At 41.9% G+C, this 24,494-nt stretch overlaps 1 protein-coding gene across 1 annotated transcript in view; it reads right to left on the bottom strand.

Moving 5' to 3' along the window:
• Positions 1 to 24,494, bottom strand: part of Sorcs3 (sortilin related VPS10 domain containing receptor 3) — a 625,100-nt gene that overhangs the window by 307,588 nt on the left and 293,018 nt on the right. The window lies entirely within an intron of this gene.

The following is a 24,494-nucleotide window of genomic DNA, read 5'->3' on the forward strand; positions in this document are numbered from 1 at the left end:
TTGGGTTTGCTTTTAATCAACACAAATGACTCTGGGAAAATTAATTCCCAATGTCAAGTCTCTAAACATGGTTCTGTCTTGTCCTCATTTAGCACTTTTTTATCTCTTTAAAAACATTGTATAGCTTTTCAGAGAGGCCTCACTCATCACGTAATGTTTATTACAGTAGTGTGTGTGTGTGTGTGTGTGTGTGTGTGTGTGTGTGTCCAGCATAGAAATGTTTTCTATCCTTTGAAATTGTATCCTATAACCTGGCCATGTGCACACATTAACTCCAGAACTTTAGGGGTCCCCTAGAAGATCTTCTGACTACACACACACACACACACACACACACACACACACACACACACACACACACCATCTCCTGCTTGCTTATCCTCACACTTTTTGATTCTTACTTGCTGTTATACTGACCTGAATTCCTACAATAATGCTGAATGAAGAAAGAGGTGACAGTGGTTACCCTCACCCAGTCTCTCTGTTAAAAAAAAGAAAACTTTTCAGCTTTCACCACTAAGTGAGATGTGAGCTATGGCTGCTTTGTGCAGAAGATTATTCCATTAGGGAAGTTCTTTTCCAATTGGCTGAAAGTTTGGTTGTTGTTGTTTTTTTTTTTTATTATGACTGGGTATTATTATCAAATAAATATTCTTCATTCATGGATATTATAATTTCCCTTCCATTTACATTATTGGAATAACTTATGTTTTATATTCTTAATGATAAAATAACCTTGCATTCCTGAAATAAAGGTAATTCTGGTAAATACATTATTTTAATTTTAATTTTTAATTTTATATATTTTAATGTATTGTTGGACTTACCTAGGCATAGGGGCACATACCTGAAACCCTAATACATGAGAGGAAGAGGAAGGAGGACCAAGGAGTTCAAGGGCAGCCTCAGCTACATTTGAGTCTGAAGTTAGCCTGGGTTACATGAGACTTGGTCTTGAAAAAAACACAAAATATTAAAATTATAAATGTAAGATTATCTTAAAAATAAACTGTATTAAATTAGCTATGACTTTGTTAAAGATTGTTGGTATGGGCCAAAAAGTTGATTAATCTAATTTTCCTGTCCTGTGGTGTCATTCTGAGGTTTTCCATCATGGTTGTGCTGTCTTCACAAACCTGTGACAACCTTTCTCCTTCTCCATTCTTTGGAAGACTATCTTGAGTGCCTATGTCATGGCCTCTTTAACAGTAAGATGAAAACACCAGGGTCTTATGATTTCTTGATGGGAAGACTTCCAATCACACATTTATTTAATAAATGCAAGGCTCCAGATTTCAATATCACAAAAATATTTCAGCTGTGGTGTCTGATCTTTGAAGTTCATGGGAAATGCTGAGCAGAGTTTCATTGGTGAGCTCCCATCAATTCAGCATCCACCATAGTCCCGGTCCTTCACAGTCAGATCTTCTTGACATTCGCCGTATCTATTAGACTTAGCTGTGAATGTGAGATGCCTATATAGATGCATGGGGAAGGGAAAGGTAATCGAAGAAAAGGGACAATATGTATTCTTGTAGCTAGGAAATATGTTGAGAACTTAACAGAAAGTATAATTTATTAATTAAGAGCTAAACTAAGTTTCAGCATCACAGTGCATCTAAACAAGCAACCGAGCCCTTCTCTACCCAGTAGACACTTAGAAATTGTTTGATAACTTTCCACATTACACTCACTTTTACCTCTCCACAGTCTAGACCCACCCAGAGACTGCAGGAACTGAAGCCAGATTGTTGGACTTTGGGTTCTCTGCTTGACAAGAGTCAAAGCATGAAATATGTATTTGATGGTAGCCTGTAAAGCTGCAGATTTGAGCATGAGAAGCAGCATCCAAAGGACAGACCATGAACAGGTGCCTTCCATGCCTCTGCAGATAGTGACTGATGTGGGTGGGTGTGAGAGGCCTTGATTATGTGTGCAAATATGTGAGAACCAGTTCAAATAGTAATGGCACCTTCAGAGTTAGCCACCTCTGAATGGACCAGACACTCAGCAAAGGCCAAATATGGAAGAAAAAAGTCAGAAACCCCCAATTTTGCCTTTCCCAAAAGAATAGGGGGCTTCCTAAAGACTAACTGATAATGAAAAATCAGTGATTCCAATAAAAATGGTACAATCTCCCAATGTCTTCTTTTAATTTTCAATAGATCCATAAATAATATGCACAATATTTATATATATATGAAAGCATATTGAATGTATTAAGTATGACTTGTCATTTACTCCCTAAGAACTTTGGAACAAAACAAACTGTTGTCCAAAGATCTCAATGTCTTCTGCTTTGGAACAGGTTGGTATAGAAATGCACGAAGAAATGAACTTTCTGAACAAGCTTTTGGTGAGAGCATTTCCTTGACAAAGCATCAGAGATAGCTTGTCTTACCTTGACACCCCTCTTTCTCCAGTAATTCTACCCAAAGGATGAGAGCCAATAACATGCTCTCGGGGCAACTTAGGAATTGTTGCCTAATATAAAGGAACACAACATGGAGTTCAGATGGCTCTCCTGCATCAAATGGGCACTGTGTGCATGGGCTCTCGTTTTGTAATTGCTTATTGATTTCTGCTTACTTGAAATGAGTATCAACACAGTGCCAAGCCCTGTGTTAGGTACCAGGGAGCCTGGACAGATAATACATGGCTCTTGCTCTAGGGCACTCACTGTTTAGCAGGGGAGACAGGGAAATAAATGGCCAAACTGCAGGGAGATGCATACTAGGAGAGAAGATAAACGGAACCCTGTGCAAGCACCAAGGAGGGAACAATCAATCCCAGCATAAATGTCTCCTTACTCCCAAACCCCAGCACAAGGAACACAGCTCTGGATGCTAGCACACTGTGTTAGAGGTAGACTCTACGCCGGCACAGCTGGAAGCCATTAGTCTTGCTGCAGTGACAGGAGATGCCAGGAGAATGCTGAACACAGACGTTGAGTCCAGGATGAAGCATCCAAGCCCAGGTGCCATCTGGACCAGGAAAGCAGATCTGGGAAACTGGGATAAAGCCTGAAGCAAAAGCCCTCTCCATCAGTTAGCTCTCCACAGGCCTTGCCCAGGGAAATCTTGAGAACCATTGGCAGGTGGCTGAGATCCAGCTCTTTTGGGTCTGCCTTGGACACCTGCATCACAACTGACCCCTGATGCAGAAGGAAGAATGCTGGGCTCTAAAGCATGCAAGACCTTGTGCCAGGCACCACGCCAGGTACAAGAATAGGGGAGCTGAGTGCCAGTTACAAAAGAGCTAGCCATGCTTATGTAGATAACAATGTTCCAGGATAATGTGTAGGTGAAGTCCTGGTGAATGAGAAGAAGGCTGGACCCATTTGATGTGGGGGCTGGTCTTGGAAGAGGCAGACAAGGCATGGAGCCTCAAAATGCTTAAAATACAAGTCAGAGAAGAAAATCCAGAGTCATGTTCTAGAAGACACCAGGGGCATAAGCTCTGGAATCCAAATAAAAACAGAGTGTCTGGATCCAAAGAAGGTGAAAGAACATGAAAACCACAAGGCAGGAGAAAAGGGCCGATGCAGGCCATGTGGGGAATCACATACTGAATCCTGCAGGCAGCAGGGAGTCTCTGGCAGAATTCTGAGCAAATATTCTCATGTAACATCCCTTCACCCACCCTCAAAAGCATCCCTCCCTGGCCAGTGAAGCCTGTTCAATTGGAAGATGTCAAAGCAGCCTAGTTGCAGGTTATAAATTTACCTGCCAGCTATTGAGGGCCGTATCAGCTGGAGAAGCTCTGGTCTCTCCACTCTATTTATTTCCCAGTCAAAAACTTTAAGGCACTAACAACAGTAGCAAGAGAAGCAAGCTGAGGGTGAACGGGCTCCTAATGCATAGGGAGTCCTGAAAGCACAGAAAACACATTAAACCGCAGCAAAATCTAAAAGCAATACCAGGGTCTAAATGCTGCTGATCACTTATCCCATTTCACCAGGTCAAGTGTCTACTGCTTGGCTGGCTTCCAAGCTCACTGGCACCTGAAGGCAAACCACCACACACTGCTGTGCCCTGTAATTAAAGGTAGAAGCCCACTCAAACACTGCCAAAAGCGAGAGGCAGAACATGAGGAGAGGCATCATTCCGAAGTGGCCGTTACTGTGGCAAGGGGAAGGAAGCAATACGCACTGCACACTTTGTGAGTGACCTTCTGTAAGCTCTCTTATGGTAAGCAAGAACTGACTACCCATTCCTGTTGCCTAATCAGCCATGATTCTGGCCATTCTAGACCAGAGGGAAACATCACCTCCTTCTTGCCTCTAATGTCTAATGATGTTTTGCCTAATGTGAATGTAGGTGTCCTAAGCATTCAGCCATGCTGAAAAAGATCTTACAAAACACTGAACATCAGTTATCCCATGGGTAGGACTTTTCAGACTTGGTGGTAGACTATTCTAATGTGTTAAATGTTACCTTCCCTGGCATCCAAATTAACATCCACGTTTTCTGGAATGTGCCTCATTTCAAAAGTGAAGTCCAACTAAAATGGCAACATATAAAAAACACACTGGACAAATTATAGTTCATTTCTTTTGTTTAACAAAATTACTGTGTTTGTGGAGGTCGGGGGACAACTTGCAGAGATCATTCTCTACTTCTACCATGCAGGTCCTGGGGATCAAATTCCAGGTCAATGAGATGGATGGCTGGCAGTTCTCCCCCACTGAGACATTTCTCCTGCCCATTATCTTTTGGGGCTTAATGCAGTGTGACCTGTGCTGGCTTCCTCTGTTTATGGTGGACTGAATCTCTCTCCTCTGTGTCACCAAAAACACTATGTTCATTATAATATCTGTCCTTAGGCATAGGCTACATCTTCTTCATCATTGTGAATCTAAGTATCTAGTATCAACTGAACACAGAGTGAAGTTTCAATAAATGTTTGAAAGACTGACAGTAAGCTGGACTTGTTTGCACTTGATCCTATGTTCAACAGAAAGAACCCCAAAGAGATTTCATTGTTAAAGTTGTCTGTTTGCCAAGGAGACTCTTGTGTGCTCTGTAGTTCAAGCCTAGCCCATCCCAAGATCCAGAACCATTAATCAAAGGGGCTAACTGTCTTCTCACCCAAATACTCCACAGCATCAAAATGGCCCAACAAACCAACTGTTTTCACATGAACCTCTTCTTCTCTGTAGGCCATTTATGCCATTTATGCCAATATACCCTGACCCCCAACTCCCAATATCCACACTCAGGCTGAAAGGCTGGAGACAACCTTAATGGGTGCTTTTCACACCCCAACATCCAAGCAAGCCCAAAAGTGGGTGCTTTTACCTTTACAATAATGTGATATCTGGTGTCTCCTCTTTCCTCACTGAGGCAAGTCTATGTTCTCATCACCTCATGCCTAGGGTAGCATGTTAGTACTCCCTACTACAACACAGACATTGCTCACACAACTATGACCATTAAAATAGAAACAGCTCATAACGAATAGTGGTCCACAGCGACTCACACTGCAGAACCACCACAGAGAATCATCGTACGAATGTATCTAAATCACAAATAAATTTCTCACAGTTTCACATCCTGGTGTCTCATAATCATGTTTTGTTTTTACAAAGCAATACTATATGAAGCTCTCTGCTGTACATTTCATCCTTTCCTTATAATCAGACCTCTACCCTGTTCCTCAAGGGATCTTTCCAGGACACAGACCTGAACCAAGACTTCCTCTTTTACCAAGAGAAACCCAGCCTGTGACACTTATCATGTGACTTCCTATCATTTGTCTTCCTGATCTGCTGCCATCTCATTGCAACTTCCACTCCACCTCCACTCAACTTACTGGGCGTCTCTGAGTGCAATTTGCTGTCACAACTCTGTATTGTGACCAATTCCATTTTCTCTCCCAGGAAATCCCTCTTTCCATATCCCACCATTAGTCCTTGGCAACCTCTGCCTGGCATGTTGACATAACTGAATGATAGCTTCACTGTGAGCTTCTTCAACTTGCCAGACAGAGCCAGTGTGCTATGGTTTGGATTTGTAATGTCCCCTAATGGCCCATGTGTTGAGACTTGGTCCTCAGAACTTAACTGGAAATGAAGAATGTCTAGAAGGTGAGGCCCACAGGAAGAAACTTAGATCAACAGGGACATGCTCTTGAAGTGTATGTTAAAGTCCTTTACCCTTGAGCTCCTCTCTGTGTGTGTATCTTTCTCTCCATTCCCCATGTTTGCTTCTTGCATGCCACAAGGGGAGCACCTCTCTTGCCATGCACTGCCCCGAGAAGTACTCCCCAATGAGGCCAAGTAATAATGGGATAACAGCTCTAAACTCGTGAGCTGCCATAGAATCTGTAAGACTATCAAGAACTTTCAATATGCTGTTGGGCACTGTGTTACAAGGTGTAAGAACCAAGACAGGAAACACCTGTATAGGGAAATGGCAAGAGGAGAGTCAGCAGAGTGGTGAGTGTTCCCACTGAATGGGTACGGTGTGGCCAGGTGGTACCGAGGGCCTGTAAGGAGGGAAAAGTATTCTCTACCTATGTCCGTGTCCAGTCCTGCCCAGGTTGCAAAAGATGTTTTCTCCACATTGGTTGACTTTATTGGGCATTTTGTCTCAGTGACAGAAAGCTAAATGATAATATACATTGTGTCCTTACTCCCATGAGCCACAGACCTTACGAAGGTCTTGCACAGTACATGCCTCCATAATACCAAAGACCTGGGGTACAAAAGATACTGAAAATATTCTGTGTTAATGGAATGGTTTCTCACTTTAGTGAGTCCAGAGTTTCATGGTACTAGAAATACAACATGATCATCTTGAAAGCTGAAACTACAGATGAACCAGCAAGCACACCAACAAAAGTGGGGAAACGTCACAAAGTCCTACCACTAGCTGGTCATTGGCTGCGAAGAGAGCAGGAATGAGGTTCCTCCAGGGACAAACTCCCACATAGGATATCTAGTCCTAATTGGTCAGCCCTAGACACATCTAGACATTAGCGATGTTAAATAGACTCGATAGGCTGTGCACATGTATATATTTGTAACTATAATAAATAAGTAGTCATGAATTTTGGGGGGAAGGATGCCTTTGAGGAGTTTGAGGGAAGAGAGAGGCAGGATAGGAGTGATGTAAAAACTCTCATACATGTTGTTCTCAAACAATTAAAATAACAAATAAATTATAATTTGAGTACCCTTAGTCCAAATCTCTAATAACTAGAATGCTACAAAACCCAAAACCTTTATAGTCCTATGAGCATGGTAAGTGGGAAACCCATATTTGGCTTCTTAAAATGGGTCATAGTTACAAACACAGATACACAAAAAAAATATCATATAAAATCCAATTCACACTGTATGTATCGTATATGTGAAGCCCAAATGAATTTTGCTTTTAGAATTAAAGTCTCATTCTTCAAGATAGGTAATTCATTACGTCTTATGTAAGCAAATATTCCAAAATCAAGGGGATCTGAAATCCATGTACTTTTGGATAATAGGTGTTCCATGTGTACAAATTCAGGGCCCCTCTCTACATTGACTTAACACAGCTGTTTGCAAATTTTCTTCCCAGTGATTCTGAAGTGCAGCCAGTGTTGAGAAACTGTAAAGTCAATTCCAAATCCTTTGAAAATAGGTATATACATTTTATGGAACACAGTAGAATACAGTAAGTCAGAGGATAGAATCTTGGATCAACCAAAACTCACTTGAAAGACTTGGTTTCCAACATTCTTGAGTTTTGTAATTATTTTCTTTTTAACTGTGTGTGTGTGTGTGTGTGTGTGCAGGAGAGTGAGTACACAGAGAGTAGTAATGGCCTTGGAGGACACGGAGTGATGAGGAATGTCCTTCTGTGTATGTTTATCTTCTTATTGGATGCTGAATAAAGTACTGTTGGCCAATGAAGAAGCAAGTTAGGTAAGACTAGGAGTCAAGGAAGATTCTGAGAAATGTAATAAAGACGTGTTGTGATCCAGACAGGAAGTGACATAGCAGGCAGACTCATATAAGCAGGGACAAACAAGTAGTCATTCCCTTTTTCTCTTGCTCTTCCTGCTGGTCTCTGCTCTGTAGTCACCATGTGAACCACCAGCAAGAGAGGGCACAAGCTGAAGGCATCCTCTACAAGATAAGTCTTATAAAGTATATAGATTTATGATCATTAAGACTGAGCTAGCCTAAAAGAAATTCTAGTCAATTGGCCAAGCAGCATTTGTACCTAATATAAGTCTTTGTGTGTTACCTGGGACCTTAACATGGTGGCAGGCAGAACTCAGGCAGCTGGCAGAAGGTGCCCACGCAGTGGCAGGGCTCAGGTGACTTTGGAGTAAAGACTTATTGTTACAAAGGAGGGTGTCGTATACCCTGGAGCTGATGTGAGCCACTGTATACATAGATACTGGGAACCAAATTCAGATTATCTTCAAGAACAGTAAGGACTCATAACAACCAAGCCATTCCCCCAGTCCCTTCTTCTAGACTGTTTAATTATTCTCAGACTCTATTTCCACAGCCACAAAATGGGATTAAATATAATGTCACAAGGATCAAAGAACTGTCTTGAAAATCAATCATAGGATGATAATTCTAGACTCTAGCATATTTTTAGCTATTACTTCCTATTGCTTAATGACACCCCTTCACACCTACAGGCACTTAGAAAATATTCATCAACCAGCTGAAGACTTTGACATCCAAAATCTCCATAGGCTCCCTGGAATTCTGTCACACTGTGAAGTCATTCCTAAGTAAAGGAGGTAATACAAATGGGGCCTTTCCCAAGACCATGTTGATTTGGGGGTAATATGATGTCAGTTTTGTCTTCATCTGCCTCTGCTCTCTGAAATGGACCACATTCAGATTTCTAAGTCAGAGATAATGCTCAGAGAAGGCTGGAAATGATAGGACCTAGGAACTGAGCAGGTGGCAATGTGCCTACATCTCTGCAAGACATAGCAGAGGAATAAACCAGAAATTTGGTCTGTAAGTCTGTGAAAACCAGAGGCAGAGAATGAGTGTCCTTCCTGGTATAACCAGAGAAGTATTTTAAAACTTTTAAAAATCATCGCACCCAAAAGATTCAATAAGAACACAATCCTTTTAAAATTTACTGACCCTTTATATAATATGCCCAGTCTCTGTGTAAGGCTAGATATCTAGAGACTTACAAAAACATGTGAAATATAGTCTCTGCTCTATAGCCATAATATTTAAGTCATCCCCTGTCCTTACCAAAGGTAATAAAACCTGATATTAAGATGTTAAGTTCTAGACACTATTACAAAACATGCCTGTTGTCCCTCGGGAATGCCTCTATCACTTCTCTCTCTCTCTCTCTCTCTCTCTCTCTCTCTCTCTCTCTCTCTCTCTCTCTCTCTCTCCTGCCTCCCTCCCTCTGTGTGTGTGTGTGTGTGTGTGTGTGTGTGTGTGTGTGTGTGTGTGTGTTTCATATTAATGTATACATGGATGTGGGTGTGTGTGTCTGTACCACAGGATGCATATGGAGGTCAGAGAATAACCTTAGGTCCTCAACTTCCACCTTGTTTGGGACAGTGGCTACTGCTGTTCACTGCTACATATACTAGGTTAGCTGGTCTAAGAGCACCTAGGGATTCTCCTGTCTCTGCCTCCACACTCCCTGTAGGACTGTGGGATTGCAGATACACACTGCCACATCTGACACACCATGGTGCTGGGACTCAAACTCAAGTCTTCATGTTTGAATTTAAGCTCTTTACTCACTGAGCCAACTCCCCAGCACTAAACCAGGTCATTTTCAAAATTTCCAGTTGTGACTCCTTTACATTTACATATATATGTACATAACATAGGTATACAATCAAAATTTCACTATAACAAATAATAAAAATGTAATCATAAAACAACATAGTATAGACACATTTCATATACATTTGCATACTGGTGAAATGTGTTTGTTTTACATAGGTGATTAAGTCTTGACTGACTCTTTGATACTGAAGACTATATGGCACCTTCAACATTTTTCAGTGTTGATTAATACTTTGATTTTATAAACATCAATGTCAAAAAGGTAACTTTGTACAAACAAGTAATACAAATGACAGAGGCATTTTTAGGGCCATTTCAGGAATTATTTTTAAATCATTTCTTAATCCCAATCCAAAGTTCAGTTTAACAAATTTTATGAAACTCATCAGCAACTCAAATAGTAATTTTAAAAATCAAACATGCTAGCACAATCCAATACAAAGATATACTAACTTGATAGCAAAGTGTGAGATCAAGAAAGCACTGAGTCCTTGCTTTCATCGTTAAGCCATTATATTTCAACAAAAGTAAACAACATATGTGTGCAGTTAAAGGTTTCTCATCCTGTCTGTCAATTCCCAGATAACCATTCTAAGGCTTAATATTAATTACAATTGTTTGGCCAATGGCACAGGCATATTACTAAGTAGTTCTCACAATGAAATTGACCCATTTCTATTACTCCATATTTGACCACAAAGCTCATGGTTTGTTATCTCACATCTTGTTTCCCTGGCAGCTACATGGTGTCTCTCTAACTCTGCTTTGTTTTGCTGTCACTGTTTGCATTTCTCACCTACCTATATTCTGTCTTTTCATAGGCCAAAACAGCTTTATTTATATTAACCAATAAAGGCAATACATATTCGCAGCATACAGAAGGACATCCCAAATCATTACCCCTTTTCTGTCTAATTAAAAGGGAAGGTTTTAACGTTAACATAGTAAAATTATACATAACAGAACAGTTACCAAGAATTATAGTTACAATATCAGTTCATTTGCTTTAGCAAAATTAAAGGAAATACTCTATCATCTATCCTATCTTTGTGAGTCTAAAGTTTTATATCTGATTGATTGTTTATCATAACTAAGGAAAACTATAACTATCTGTCTTCAACTCCATCAAAGACCCCAGAATGATATAATATTACCAAAGTAAACTGGAAGTGCATTGCAAGCGACTTTCAAAACTCTAGAAATGACAGAGATGTCTAGCTGCCCAGACAGTCACCCAAAGTTCTTCTGTAATGTTGGGGCATCCATCTTCAGTCTATAGGCCCATAGTGTTTCAATAAAGCAGGAAATTTGAAGATCTGTTCTGTCTTGTACTGGCAAAGACGTCAGTTGCTTTCTTCTGTGTCTTGCAGAATGTCTGGCAGTTTCTTCTGTGAAGCAGGAACCCTGAAGGACCATCCTGTCTTGTTTTGGCAAGTTTAATAATCACTTTCCTGGGGGTCTTGTATGTCCGGTTTATATAGCATACAGTTAAGCAGTCTAGGAAAGAGCAGTTTTTTGTTCAAATGTCTCAGTCTTGTCACATTGAAGGCAAACTCCATACGGAGATTTTTATGCCCATCATCCTCATGAAGTAATTGGTGTTGTCAAGAGAAGACATGTCCACTGTCAAGAAAAGTCTAGATTTTTTAAACATTTTAAATGCTACATTTTGTAGGTCTTTGAAGTGTTTGAAGATTATCTATGTGGAGTACATTTTTGAGTATCTAGAGAACCGAACTAAATACTACAAGTATGACAAACATGGATCACTATTAACCTGTAATTGTTTTGTTTTATTTTTGGTTTAATATTCTTTTTTAATTAGTTCAAATTAGGAACAAGCTTGCTTCACATGTCAATATAGTTTAAAGACTGAAGCTTTATATTGTAAAAATAAACAATATTTAAACAGATGTGTAGCATGAGGACAATGACCTTGAAATTGTACAATATAAAGACAAAAACAAGCTTCAGATGGAGCATCTGTGGTGTCCAAACATGGGGCAAGAATTTCCACATAAAACCTGACAAAAGCTGAAAAAGGAATTCTAAACACAAAAGAACAGAGTCAAGCATGGCTTTTTAGTAGTAGCATTTTCTCAGGTGGGCTCTGTTTGCTAGAATCAAGCAGAGGCACGGCTCCTTTTAGAGAGGCTTTCTGACTCAGGATTAGCCCCCCAAAACTCACAGCTCTTTTAAGAGATCCCTGATACCAAACACTTATATGGAGTTTAGGAGCAGCTGATGGCATGGACCTAAAACTTCCCCAGAGTCGGGGGTGATACACATGGCTCCCACTAGTACCTATGCCATGAAGCTACTAGATGCCAAAAAAAAAAAAAAGTGGTGGAACTTTAGTCTGTAGTAAAAACACTGAAATCTGTGACATAGTGTTAAATTCCACCCAAGTGTCTCAAGTCCTAGCTGTTGGTGTTTCACAATTTGACAGCACACACAGTGCAAAGTATCCTGCAGGAAAGTGACATGGTCAATGCCCTGCATGCTTGGCTGTGCATTAATTTTGTGTCCTATGTGAAGAAATCTCTACATAGGACCAATTTTCCAATGCTGAGATTCATATGTGGCCCTCTATGGGGTAGCTGCCCACAGATGCTGGGGTCTAAACTGTATCTCTAGCCTTCTTCAGAATGTAGAGTCACAGTGTGGAGGGGAAGAGAAAGAGGCATGGGACAGGCAGGATGTGAGACTCAGTACTTTTTAAAATCTCCTTAGATTATCTGAAATGATAAACCCATTTAGAGATATATATTTTTAAGATTTGGGGCTAGAATTCTACCTAGGATTTCAGATGAGATTAGAAACTGAAGTACCAGGGAGGCTTTATGGAAAGTTATGCTAAATGTTGAAAGAGGAGTGCACCTTTGCTAGGTGAAGTGAACACTTGTCAGTGAGAGCCAAGGCACAAACCAGGAAAGACAGAAAATAACAAAAAATGCTAAACTTAAATTGTTTATCTCATTTTTATGTTCAAAAGATCCCTCAGGTGGTATGGCAGACTTTGTTAATTATATGACTTTAGCTATGCCTTTCCTTATGTGGGATGAATCTTGGCGCCCCCTAGGCCAGCTGACCTAAATGTGAGCCTGGGCACACTGGGCCAGTTGACCTAAAAGTAAGCATATTAACACAATACAATGTTGGTGGCTGGGGGCTGCTGGGAGACATCCCCTCAAATATTTTGACTCAAAATATTCTGTGTCATGCTTCTGGATGTTTTCCTACCTGTGTATAATATTAGAACCCCTGCAAACATCCTGTTATCTACGACAGAAAATTTTTCCTAAGGCCACAGAGGATAGTTCTAGATGGCAGAGGAGAAAGAAAACTGTCCTGGGTGATGTCACTGAATCAGAGAATTCAAATTGGAGTTTTCTCTTAAAATTTATCACAAAAAGTAGTCCATTTCCCACCTTTCAGGAATATAGGTAAGTTTTCTCTATGTCATAAAGCCAAAGTGTGCTGGCTAACATAGGTAGGTGGGAAGAATATCAGTTTCATACAGAATGGCCTGAAATTTTGAACTATTAAAACTTGTCCCGGATGATAGAGTAGGCATGATTGAACAGGGCAAGTTAAAATATCTATAGCTAGACTGAAGACCTCTGGCTCTACCAGCAAAAGCATGGATGTCTTCTCCCATTTGGGACTCTGTGGAAGGTTCCAGAGAAAGGATTTGCATGATTAAAATGGTGATCCCTGAGGAGGAATTATAGGTCCTGTTGGCACTATCATGGGAAAAGATCACGTGTACACATACTTTTATGCTTCATGTGCCCTTGTTGTTTAGGATTGATAGTTCAAGCCTCAAGTTCCTGCCTTAATAGGCTAGGGCAGATTCTGCATGGATAGGCTCACATGCAACCAGATGTGAGACTAAAGAAAAACGATCTTTAGAGCCACTTAAGAAGAGAGGTGGTGCGGAGTGCTCCAAACCATTTGCAATTGGCTTAGAGTCCAGCTGAAGCAAGACATGTTTCCAGACAGCCACGACAAGAAGCTATTAATGCCGAGAAAAATCTTCACAGGGAAATAACTTTTTATAACCTTCTGTCTGCAAGGCTGTTCCCCCTTGAGGTCTCGAATGCTAATGTTCTGTGACTTGGGATCAAGGTGGGGCAGCTGAGACTAGGAAGCCAGAAGTTCATTTTTTCCAACCCAGTTTCCAACCAGCATGTGCTAAGCTCGGCTCTGACATCAGCTCGCTCATCTCTGTAGGTTCAGAGTGCAGCCTGAAAAATCTTCCTTGCATATATTTGCTGCCACCACCTCTTCTAGGATGATTGAAGACTTGAGGTTCAGGCCAACGACCACTTTGGATAATTGCATCCTATCTCTCTCCAACTCTTCCCATGAGGCTGTCCTTGTCTAGTCCAGCCTGCTGTTTTATTAATCAGTCAAGTGCCCCTCTGATACCATCCCTACAGGCAAGAGGTACTGAAAAAAGAAAAAAAAAATACTGAGCTGCCAATAATTCCCCAGGCTCATCACTGAACCCTAGGCTCAGCCTGCTTTACACCTGACAACCAGATTAGGTTCTAACATTTCTGGTTTCCTCCTTGAGACTGGTCTTTCTGTTTGGTGCCTTCTCTAACTCTTTACATGTAAGCAACTGTTCTCTGATTTGGAGTGTTTCTCTCATTAAACCTTGGCTCATGCTCTCTTCTGATCTTGCTGCATGTGGCTACTCTCAGTCCAACTTGGTCTTGTGGAGTTGACCAAGTGCCTGTGGACATATTCTCCACTAGAGTTACCCTGACCTGAAGACTCCTAATACCAATGCCCCAGAAACTCAGGGATTTCTAAGTCAACCGCACCACCAACTTTCACCAGTCAGCTTTTTCCGCTCCATGCCTACACAGGTCTGCCTCTGCCATGAAGCCTCTTCCATAGTAACTTCACAGGAAGAACCCTGAGAATCACCAAAGCCAAAGTTCCTCACTTTAGTGGCTATGAAGACCTGATGAATTTCTCCTCTTATTGGGACTCAGTTTCTTCATCAATTGCATTAGAGCCATGAACAGGGAAAACTTCTGATGGTTTTTGCAAGACTGAAGTTTTCATCAAACATGTCATCCTTATCCTTCCCAATGCCCAGTCATGAAAACCACAGCTCCAGATGCCTGGCCAAAAAAAGCATGTATAACTAAAAATCTCAGATATGGGGCCACTAGCTCTTACTTCCAAGTAAACGCTGCACTTAAATACGTCTGCCAATGTACAGTCTTGGCTTGTCAGTGCACTGAAGTCTCCAGCCCCACTAAAAGATCTTGTAGACATGTAGGGTCAGAGGAGTTAACCTGTAGTCAAGAAAGTATCTGATATGTGTCCGAACAGTTGGAGGTAGAGTTTGGGGGGACACAGTGGGGGAGGAGCAGGTAGAATTTGCAGAAGTGGGGAACAGTGATGGAGGAGAAGCAGGTAGTTTGGTGGAGGGGGACAGTGATGAAGAGCTGTCTGAAGCTCTGGAGCAGGCAGACCAGGATATAAACTCACGCTGTAGGTAGTTCTACTTGTCAACCAAGGATTGGGAAATGATGGGTAGGAATGCTTTGAATATACTTGTGAGAGCTATGAAAACATTAAATTAAACTTCTACTTCATTAAATGACATATGGCCCACCAGCCGATTTATGAAAGAGTGGAGAGAGGGTGGAGCAGAAGGAACACAGAAGAGATAATGCTTTATTATAGGAGTTGAAAGAACTTTGCCTAAAGCTAGATTGAGAAAGTCATAGATTTTTCCTCCCAGCACAGAAGTGTGCTACACAGGTAGAGAATACCAGGAATGTGGGAGATATCACTGAGCAAAAGAAAAGGCCAAAGAGAAGGTCATTCAACTGGAGGAAAGAAAGCTATGCTGGGGAACTCCTGCTTCACACCAGGCCCTCTGCATGTACTGTCATTCAGTTCTTAGAGCTAGTCTGAAAATTTAATATCACTACTACAAGCACCATTGATAGAGGTGAAAATAGAGGCTTCAAGAAGTTAAATAAAACATTTAAGGTCGTGCAGCAAGAAGAGCATGAGCAACCCTTGAAGCTCTTTCCTCGACTCCACCCATTGGCTTTGCTGGGTCTGGAGAGAACACAAATCAAAGAAGTTCTAGGTGGGCCACTGACTTCCCTACCTCTAGCATCCCAGATAGGAGACAGCCATGTACATTCCTCATAGCCCTGTCCTCTCTGGATCATTTCTTCCCTGTGGTTCGTCACTATAAGTCAGCCCAAGCCATATCTCAGAGTTAGACCTGTGTTGTGGAATGGCAGGACTAACTGTCTACATCTGTACTCAGGAGCCCCTCCACATAGGACTGCTAGTATGAACACAGACCATCATTTGTCCAGGAGGCCAGTGTCTCTGTCTGCATTGCCAGCTCAGACCCCAACATAGGGAATACAGGCTCATTGACTCCAAAGATGTGCCTGAGAAACTTGGCTGGGCTCCTGGGACTCCCACCATCATTACCTAGACACAGTCGCCAGCAGATTGTGTTCTAAGTGAAAACGTCTGTTTGTATGACCTTGGTAATGGGAGTGCAGGCCAGGGGCAAGGGGATCGTGCGTGCCAGCAGCAATCACTTTGCTTGGTTGAGCTCACCCAGGGAGAAATAAAATAAAAATCATTTCTTTTCCTTGTGGTAGTGGTGGTTATTTTCATCACTATCTGTAGCTCAGGGGCAGTGGGATGCATTTTCTGTATTACTGTACAGCAGAACTTCAGGAAGAACACAGCATCCTGCTCCTGAGGACTCTGCTAACACTGTTCTGACTTGTGATGTTCAAAGAGCACAACCTGGAGGCCTGCTGAGGGCCTGGCAGCACAGAAACACTGTAGACTAGGTGTAGCCACTTCGATCCCTCACTGGTCCAAGAGTCATGGTACCAGCCTCCCTTATACAGTTCTCATGGTGTGGAGGGAGCTTCTTCCCAAAGTCACTACGGCCTCTGTATCCTTCGACACTGAGTACTCACTCCAGCCCTGAGCTATGAGGTGGGCAGAATATCTTCTCCTACCCATCTGTTTCTCAACTGGAAGCTCTGAAACCCAACACACCTGCCTTCACTTCCATATTCCATTGTCCTTTCTTTTACTTTCTCTAAATTCCAGACTTCTTCCCAAGGTCTGCTTAGTTTTGCCTCTGTCTCCAAGAGCCACTGATAATGTCACAAGCTGACATTTCCTTTCTGGGTAAATACAGTATTCCATCCTTTTTTTTTATATGAGGGGAGGAGGGTTCTGTGTCTGTGAGAATATATGCCACATGTGTGCAAGCACCCACAGATGCCAGAAGAGGGCGCTGGATCTCCTGGAGCAGGGGCTATAGGAGGTTGCATGCTGCCAGATGTGGGTGCAGGGAATTCGGCTCTGGTCCTGTAGAAGAACAGACAGTGCTCTGAACACTGAGCCATCTCTCCAGCCCTCCATGTTTCATTTGTTCAGACTGAGAGACACTAGCTTCTTTTTAAAAAGCCAACAAACTATAAAATTCTTAGCTGCCACTTGCCATCCAGGATGTCAGTCTTATTAATTTCTCCTTCCCTCAAGGCCCTCTCTGATGGGGGATAACCTTTTGTATATATGTTTCTCTTATTGTTTGATGAATAATACAGTGATTGGCCAGTAGCCAGGCAGGTAGTATAGGTGGGGCTATCAGGAAGAGAATGCTGGGGAGAAGGAGGCAGAGAGAAGCTGCCAGGGAGAGATGCCATGTAGTCCTAAAGGAATAACATGCTGGAGCCTTCTCTGGTAAGATAAGGCCACGTGGAAATACATAGATTAGTAGTTCTGGGTCAATAATTAAGAGAGAGTTAGCCAATAAGAACCCTGAACCATCAGCCAAACAGTTTCTAATTAATAAAGGTCTCTGTGTACTTATTTGGGCCTGAAGGGTGGTGGGACCAGGCAGAATGGAGACTTTCATCTACACCTCTCCTCTAGGTTTGCCCTTCATCTTCTGCTCCCAGTTCCAACTTTGCCCTGTGCCCTTGGCTGACAACCAGGCTGAACGGAAATCTCTTCTCATGGTTTGGTTGAGCATCTACGATGCTCAGATGATCCAGGTAGGGAAACAGGATGAGCCACTCATGTGTCATCCAGAATCACAAGCTTCCTTTCAATTCTTGCTGTAGTCTCACCAGAACTACACAGAAAAAAAGAACTTTGAACCCTGACATCTTCATAATACTTTGTTGAAATCCTCAATACATACAAGAAAACTTCAAACCAATAAAAATCAAATTTAAAACTATGGTGGACAAATATAAATCCCCCAAAAACATAGTAAGCAGATAATTTATGTTACTCCTCTTAAATGGCTGGATAATCTCACTGAAATTGTACTTTTATTTTCAAAGGAGATAATACATTTGTTAAGAAACCCTAAAGGGCACTTTGGAGAAAAGCCAGGCTATGGGTTTATATTCTTCCCATTTTCAAATAAAATGCAAAAGAAAAAAACAGCAATCATTTTAATGAGCCTTTAAATAAATTCTTGGCTACAGCATACAGCAGTAATTTATACAGGGGACACATACATGTATCTGCTGAGAGAGGAACTTTGTGACTAAAGAGTGAATTTCCAAGAATTACTCTGGGTTCTTTTTCCTTTAAGTAATTAGATGAATCAAAAGATGCTTTAACACCCCTGCACGGCTGGGTCACACTTGCAAAGGATGATGGGAGCTTATAACAGTTTCTCCATGCAGTGGTCACCTTCTTTCTGATATCTTAGCTCATGATGAGGCCTAGTTCTTTCTTTTGGGGGAGCAAGGGAGACAGCAGTGTTTTCTGATTCTCTCTGTGGACACACCAAGAAGAAAACGGCTGGACTTCCACTCAGTGAGCAAACTCACATCCTTGTATTTCTCTAGTCCTTCCTTCACAAATTTTCCCCAAACACCTCTCCTGACACATTGTTCTAGCCCTCTAGTAACTTAAGAGGTAAGCTAATTTATGAGGCAAGAAAAACAAGGTATTGTGGATGAACAGGAGGGGAACCATTTCTCTCCATCAGCACAGCGATCAATTTCACAGTTTTAAGAGACAGGGAAGACATGAGGAAAGAGAAGGTGGCAGTGTGTCTAGTGAATGAGGCACCACTGGGGCTTTAGGAACAGCTAGGCTTCTAATTATAGCCAGCCCAAGAAGTTCTGGAGGCAGTGAGAGAGTGGTATCAACTTTGATCCCCAGTAGAAGCATGGCCAGGCAGTGGGCTCTCTGGAATTCTGGTGCTAGTAAGTTCCGTTCTCGAAAGGCAGTCTATCCTCTCTACCAAACGGCACTTTGCCAATATCAACTTTTCATATGTGGCCCTTCTCATCATCCTGAATAATGATACAAGCTGACCAGATGAGATCAAAGCAATTTCAGTACATTCTGCCACCTCAAGCCTTGAGGTCTGAGTCATCTACTAAAATTATCCCTAAAAAGATTTAATGTGAATCTCTTATGAAAATCTGACTTTTTGTAAAGAGTATGTTGACCATGTCTGGCTACTCTTGGCACCTATTGCCCCATCTAGAACACTGTAGCAATCAAACATCTCTACTTGACCAGTGTTCTCCTGGCATCTGCATGTACCAAAATTTGCATCTCTAGGTCAGTGTGCATGGGCTTATTTACCCAGGAAGAGCTACACATTTCTGAAACCCTAACTCTTCCCCTGCCCCCCAAAGATGCTTTCCTTGGAAGCAGACACAAGCAATTGTGTCACAAGGACAAACAGCTTTGACACATCCACTGTTTTCTGTATTACTCTAGCCTAAGAGACATATCTGTCTCTGCAGCCTAAGAGCTGCAGGCTTGATACCCTACTGCTTAGTTTCCTCATTCCTCTTATCCAGGAGAAATGGGTCAGGAAAAGCAGGAATCTGAGAGAGCTAAACTTTGTTTCTGTTTTATATAGGGGTTCCTCGGGTTTATCCAGAGAGTGTCATGGGCCTATGTGTCCTGGTCACACACACAATGGCTCTTCAGCAACTTAACAGTGAAAGCATGCTCCTTGGGAAAATCTGACTGGTAATGTGCACTGCATTTCTGCAGTGCAGCCTGGGAAGTAATTATCCTTCTCACTGGTAAATTAATTAAGAATGGAGTATCTGACACACCCCTTCACGTCCCAGAAACTGCTAACCCTCCAATACTAATGAGCAGAAAGTCTCAGGTAACCTCAGGTTATTGCTGATATCCTGACAACTACAATTATCTTGAGCTCTATACCTGTGGCAATGTCTCCAGGGTCAATGAGAACATAATTGAATCACAGACACCTCTTACTGGCTTTCTCTCTTTCTCTTTCTTTCTTTCTTTCTTTCTTTCTTTCTTTCATTCGTTCTTTCTTTCTTTCTTTCACAAAATTGAGTGTGCACCTGCTTGAGCCTTAGTTTCCTCATCTGTACAATAGAAGGATAGCTTTCAGAGGCAAGAGTGGCCTTAGATACTATAGTACTAAACCAAGCCCAGGGCAGGGAAATTGTTAAAGTGCCATAAAATGAAATCATGGCTCTATTCTGATGTCAGATCCACTACACAGAGACAGACAGACAGACAGACAGACAGACAGACAGACAGACAGACAGACACACACACACACACACACACTTGCACACTGCAGTGATTCAGCCACATCATTGGCAGTTAGATCTGGATATTATCCTTTCCATTTCCAACATTCTCCCTAAAGCTGCAGGTGGCAGTGGCTTTTGAGCCAGAGCAATTAGACCACAACATACCTGCAATTCCCTGTCCATTCAAAGATCCCTTCTCTGAGAGATTCATGGATGAGAACGCAGCATCTCTGGCTGGGAAACATACAGTCATTAGCCAGAATGTACAAAACACAGGTCTGGTAAACAGACTTGACCCTGGCACTTGCCATACTGAGTGGGCCTGAGGATAAGACTCAAGTGACAATAGCGAATGCTGAGGATCCATGGGTGTTTATTTCCTGTTAAGGGGAGAAGAAGCTGCAGACTGGCACTCAGCAGCCTCCTTCATGGCAGAGCCCCTACATCAGTGGGGCAAGCCTTCCTCACTCCTGTTCCACATCCAATCCATTGTTCTTCATCCTCCAAGTGCCAGGCTCAGAGACGTCCTACACTACTGGACTGCCAGAACACAGTCAAACTCAAACCAAGGTGATGAACTAATTCTAGCCAGTGGCCAGAGTAACAGAATTCACATCACTTGTAGTAGGGGTAAAGCAAGGCAATTGAAATAATTCTGATGCCACCATATCATTGGCCTACGACAATGAAAGATGTTCCAGGCATCTCATCCTTTTTCTCATTTAAAATCCTGGCTCCTGCTATGTGAAAAGAAAGCATCCTACTCATGGCCTGTGGGAAAGTCTACTCTATAGGCCTCAAATAGACTTCCATAAGCCTTATCCCTCAAATGTTCCCATTGGGAAGTTTATTACAGATCTATCATTCGTGGTAGTGAAGCCTTGGGACACTGAATGGAGTCTGCTTTGCTATTCACCATTCACCAGTTTCCTAGGGCTACAGGGATTAAAGAATACTGTAGATAAAGCTTCCCCAGAGGTCAACACTGTAGGAGCTCAGGCATTACTGCCTGAGAGTGTTACTGAGAAGGAAACCACGCACACACAAACAGTTCTATCTTTAACCTAATGGCTTATGAACCATCAAGATTTAGAGAATGTCTTGTTCTCAAAGGGAAAAAAAAAACACTGATAAAATTAAAAGCCAATGGTTACTTTTATGAGGAACTTTATAAATAAAAGCACAATTTGCAGTTTCGCCAGGGGCAACAGATCTCTGTCTGATGGATTCAAAGCCTCCAAGGAAAGCGGTGACCATCTGTTAAATAAATAACTCATTAGATGAAAAGCAAGGGCTTCAGAAAAATTAACTGAAAAACCTGCTGGAGCCCAGTGCTGATGAGCATGGAGAGCTGAAGATAACTTGGAACTGAGACAATCAAAAGAATCTTGCTTAATGAAACCTGGGAAGAGAATCCAGGTAATGGCAGGTTTGAGTTTGGAGACATACTTTAAGAGGAAGCTGAAAAGTTGAAAACGAGATAGTTACATCCCACGGTCATAACAGTACAGAGTTCAAGATGAACACAGAAGTATATTAATGTATTTCTTGATGTCACCTTGGCCTTTTGCCTCAGTGAATAAAGATGGGAGATTTCTCTTACTGTCCCATGTGCAATGTATTTGTGGCACTGACATCCAGGGGCTCCAAATATAATCAAAGTCAAATATTAACAACGAAACATAACCAATCCAGTCTCATCTTTCCTTGGGTGAATGATAAAAGTCTCAAGAATCACAAAAGATTCCTATGGACATTAATTTCTATAGCTTATTTCAAAAACAAACAAACTCATGAAATGGCCCTTTTCTTGGGCTATTCCTGACCAGAGTGAGAGAAAACATAATTTGCCCTGTAACTCTTTTCCCAGCAGGGCCTCCAAGCAGACAACTAACATACTTCACTAATGTTTCTCAGCCCATGAAATAGGACTAACAACTGCTTTCTGACATAAATCATGAGGCAATTCTCCACACGGTTCTCCATGACCCGGATGTCATCTCTGGGAAGGACAAATGGAGATGGCATTTCTATGTTCCTAACCTTCAGTCTTCAGATCTATGTTCCTCCCAAACTTAAGCACCTACCTGGACCTGCCCTTCACCCCCTTACTTCTAAGCATGTCTAAGCTATGCTATGGAGGAATAGAAAAAAAAAACATGGTAAAGATTAAAAGTGACAAGTGTGTGACAGCTTCCAACTGGGAACGCCCGTGACAGAGAGAAACAAAACAGATATGAACAGGCGTGACCTTTCATATCCCACTAACAAAGTCCTTGCAAAATGCAGAAACCTCCGTCTATGTTGTGGGGCAGAAAAGGCCAGAAGTCCGTGATGAAGGGAATCCTCTACATTCTGGTCCCTTCTGGTCACTGAGGGCCCTACCATGTTGGAGTCGTTAAATAAGCTTATTTCGTGCTTTTCTAGTTTCTCAGTGATGAGGAAAGAAACTAGTGCACTTGACTACATGGGCTTCAGAGGCTTCAGTTCTCCAATCTATAAATCATTCTATATGGGTGCTTCTGATCCAATATTTTTGTTGACATTGTGGGTCTTGGGTTCATGGAATTTGGAGTGTTCAAAACTCCCTCAAAATGTATAAACATTCTACGGCAAAGATAGGCTTCTAGAGCAGAAGTCTAGAACTTCAATCCCATTTGCAAAGGGGTTGCAAGAAGAAGAAGAAAGAAGAAGAAGAAGAAGAAGAAGAAGAAGAAGAAGAAGAAGAAGAAGAAGAAGAAGAAGAAGAAGAAGAAGAAGAAGAAGAAGAAGATTAATAATCACCTGAAGGAATGAACTCTAAGATTTCTTCCATCTCTAACATTCAACAATTCAAATGACAAAGCTGAAAAATGTGAATATAGCAACACTTTGGGACAAACCAAGCAGAAACTATTCAGCTAAACCCAATTAAGTGCACCTAAGCAGCCCTTCCAATAATAGAGGGGTTGGGGCTTGACCATCCTCTGGAGGTCTGAGAACTCTTGCAGTTCCTGAACTTTGGGATTTTTCATCATACCAGTTCAGGCAGGAGCCAGAAATTGAGTTTCCTCCTCTTCCAGAGACACCAGAGAAAATGTAGTGAGAAGAAATGAGACAGTATTGGGATATGATAAACAGTATATGCAATCATTTAATCCACAACCAAGACTATCATGTTGTTGTCAAAGACTGGAAGGGCTGCACAGCAAGCAGAAGCTCAGGCCTCAGACCTGAGACTGCCCTGTCAGAACCAGAGAGCCCATGTCTGCACAGCTAGTGGAAGCTCACTCCTGAGAGCTAAGACTGCCATGCTAGCCTATGTCTGCACACCTAGGAAGCCCACTCCTGAGCAGACCCAGGGGAAAAGATGTCTTTGCAAAGCCACTGGAGAATAAAACAGAATTCCAAGAGAAAATGCATTAGAGTTTTAGAGATACTGAAATAGCCTTATGATCATTTTGGTTCTGATCCACCTAAGCTCTCAACAGCAGAGCTTTGCCAGCTGGGGATAGATCACATCTCTCTAAGTCTAACACACTGTACAATATTTGGCTCCTAGAGCTATCTACCACTTCATGGAGTTCAGGCCCCATCCTCCCCACGTCTCCATGGTGAAAGCCTGACCTCCTATAATTCCATCTCAGCTGCTAGTCAAGAGGAAAACAGGGAATTGGGGAGTTGGAAGAGCCAACTCTACCTCAGAAGCACTTGGAGCTCAAGTAGAAAAATCCAGGAACCACTCCTCCTTCCCTTGGTGGAAGGGATTCCCTGTGAAAAAACTGCTGTCCAATAAGTAAATAAATAAATAAGCAAGCTGACAAGAAGCAAACTAGAAGAGGAATGAGCTCTAGAGTCTAGCTGGAACTGATTCAAGCTAAGGTGTTAGATAATCTCTCTGGGCTTGCTTCTTTTCCTCTATAATACGGTAGTAATAGTTTCCACCCAGCAGGTTCACTGTAAGTCAAAGTAAGAAATGGAAAGGACTCAATATCATGCAGGCACAGGGGAATCCCGTGCAAGCCTACATAGTGTCACAGGGGTTGCTGTTCCCAGCATTTGTATTATTGCTATTCTCATCAAGACTTTTGCTAAAATCACAGCCTTCTTACAGAGATCCCCACACATAAAGTAGGCCCTCCACAAGTGGT

This window comes from Cricetulus griseus, chromosome 3 (assembly GCF_003668045.3).
Source record: "Cricetulus griseus strain 17A/GY chromosome 3, alternate assembly CriGri-PICRH-1.0, whole genome shotgun sequence".
NCBI lineage: Eukaryota > Metazoa > Chordata > Mammalia > Rodentia > Cricetidae > Cricetulus > Cricetulus griseus.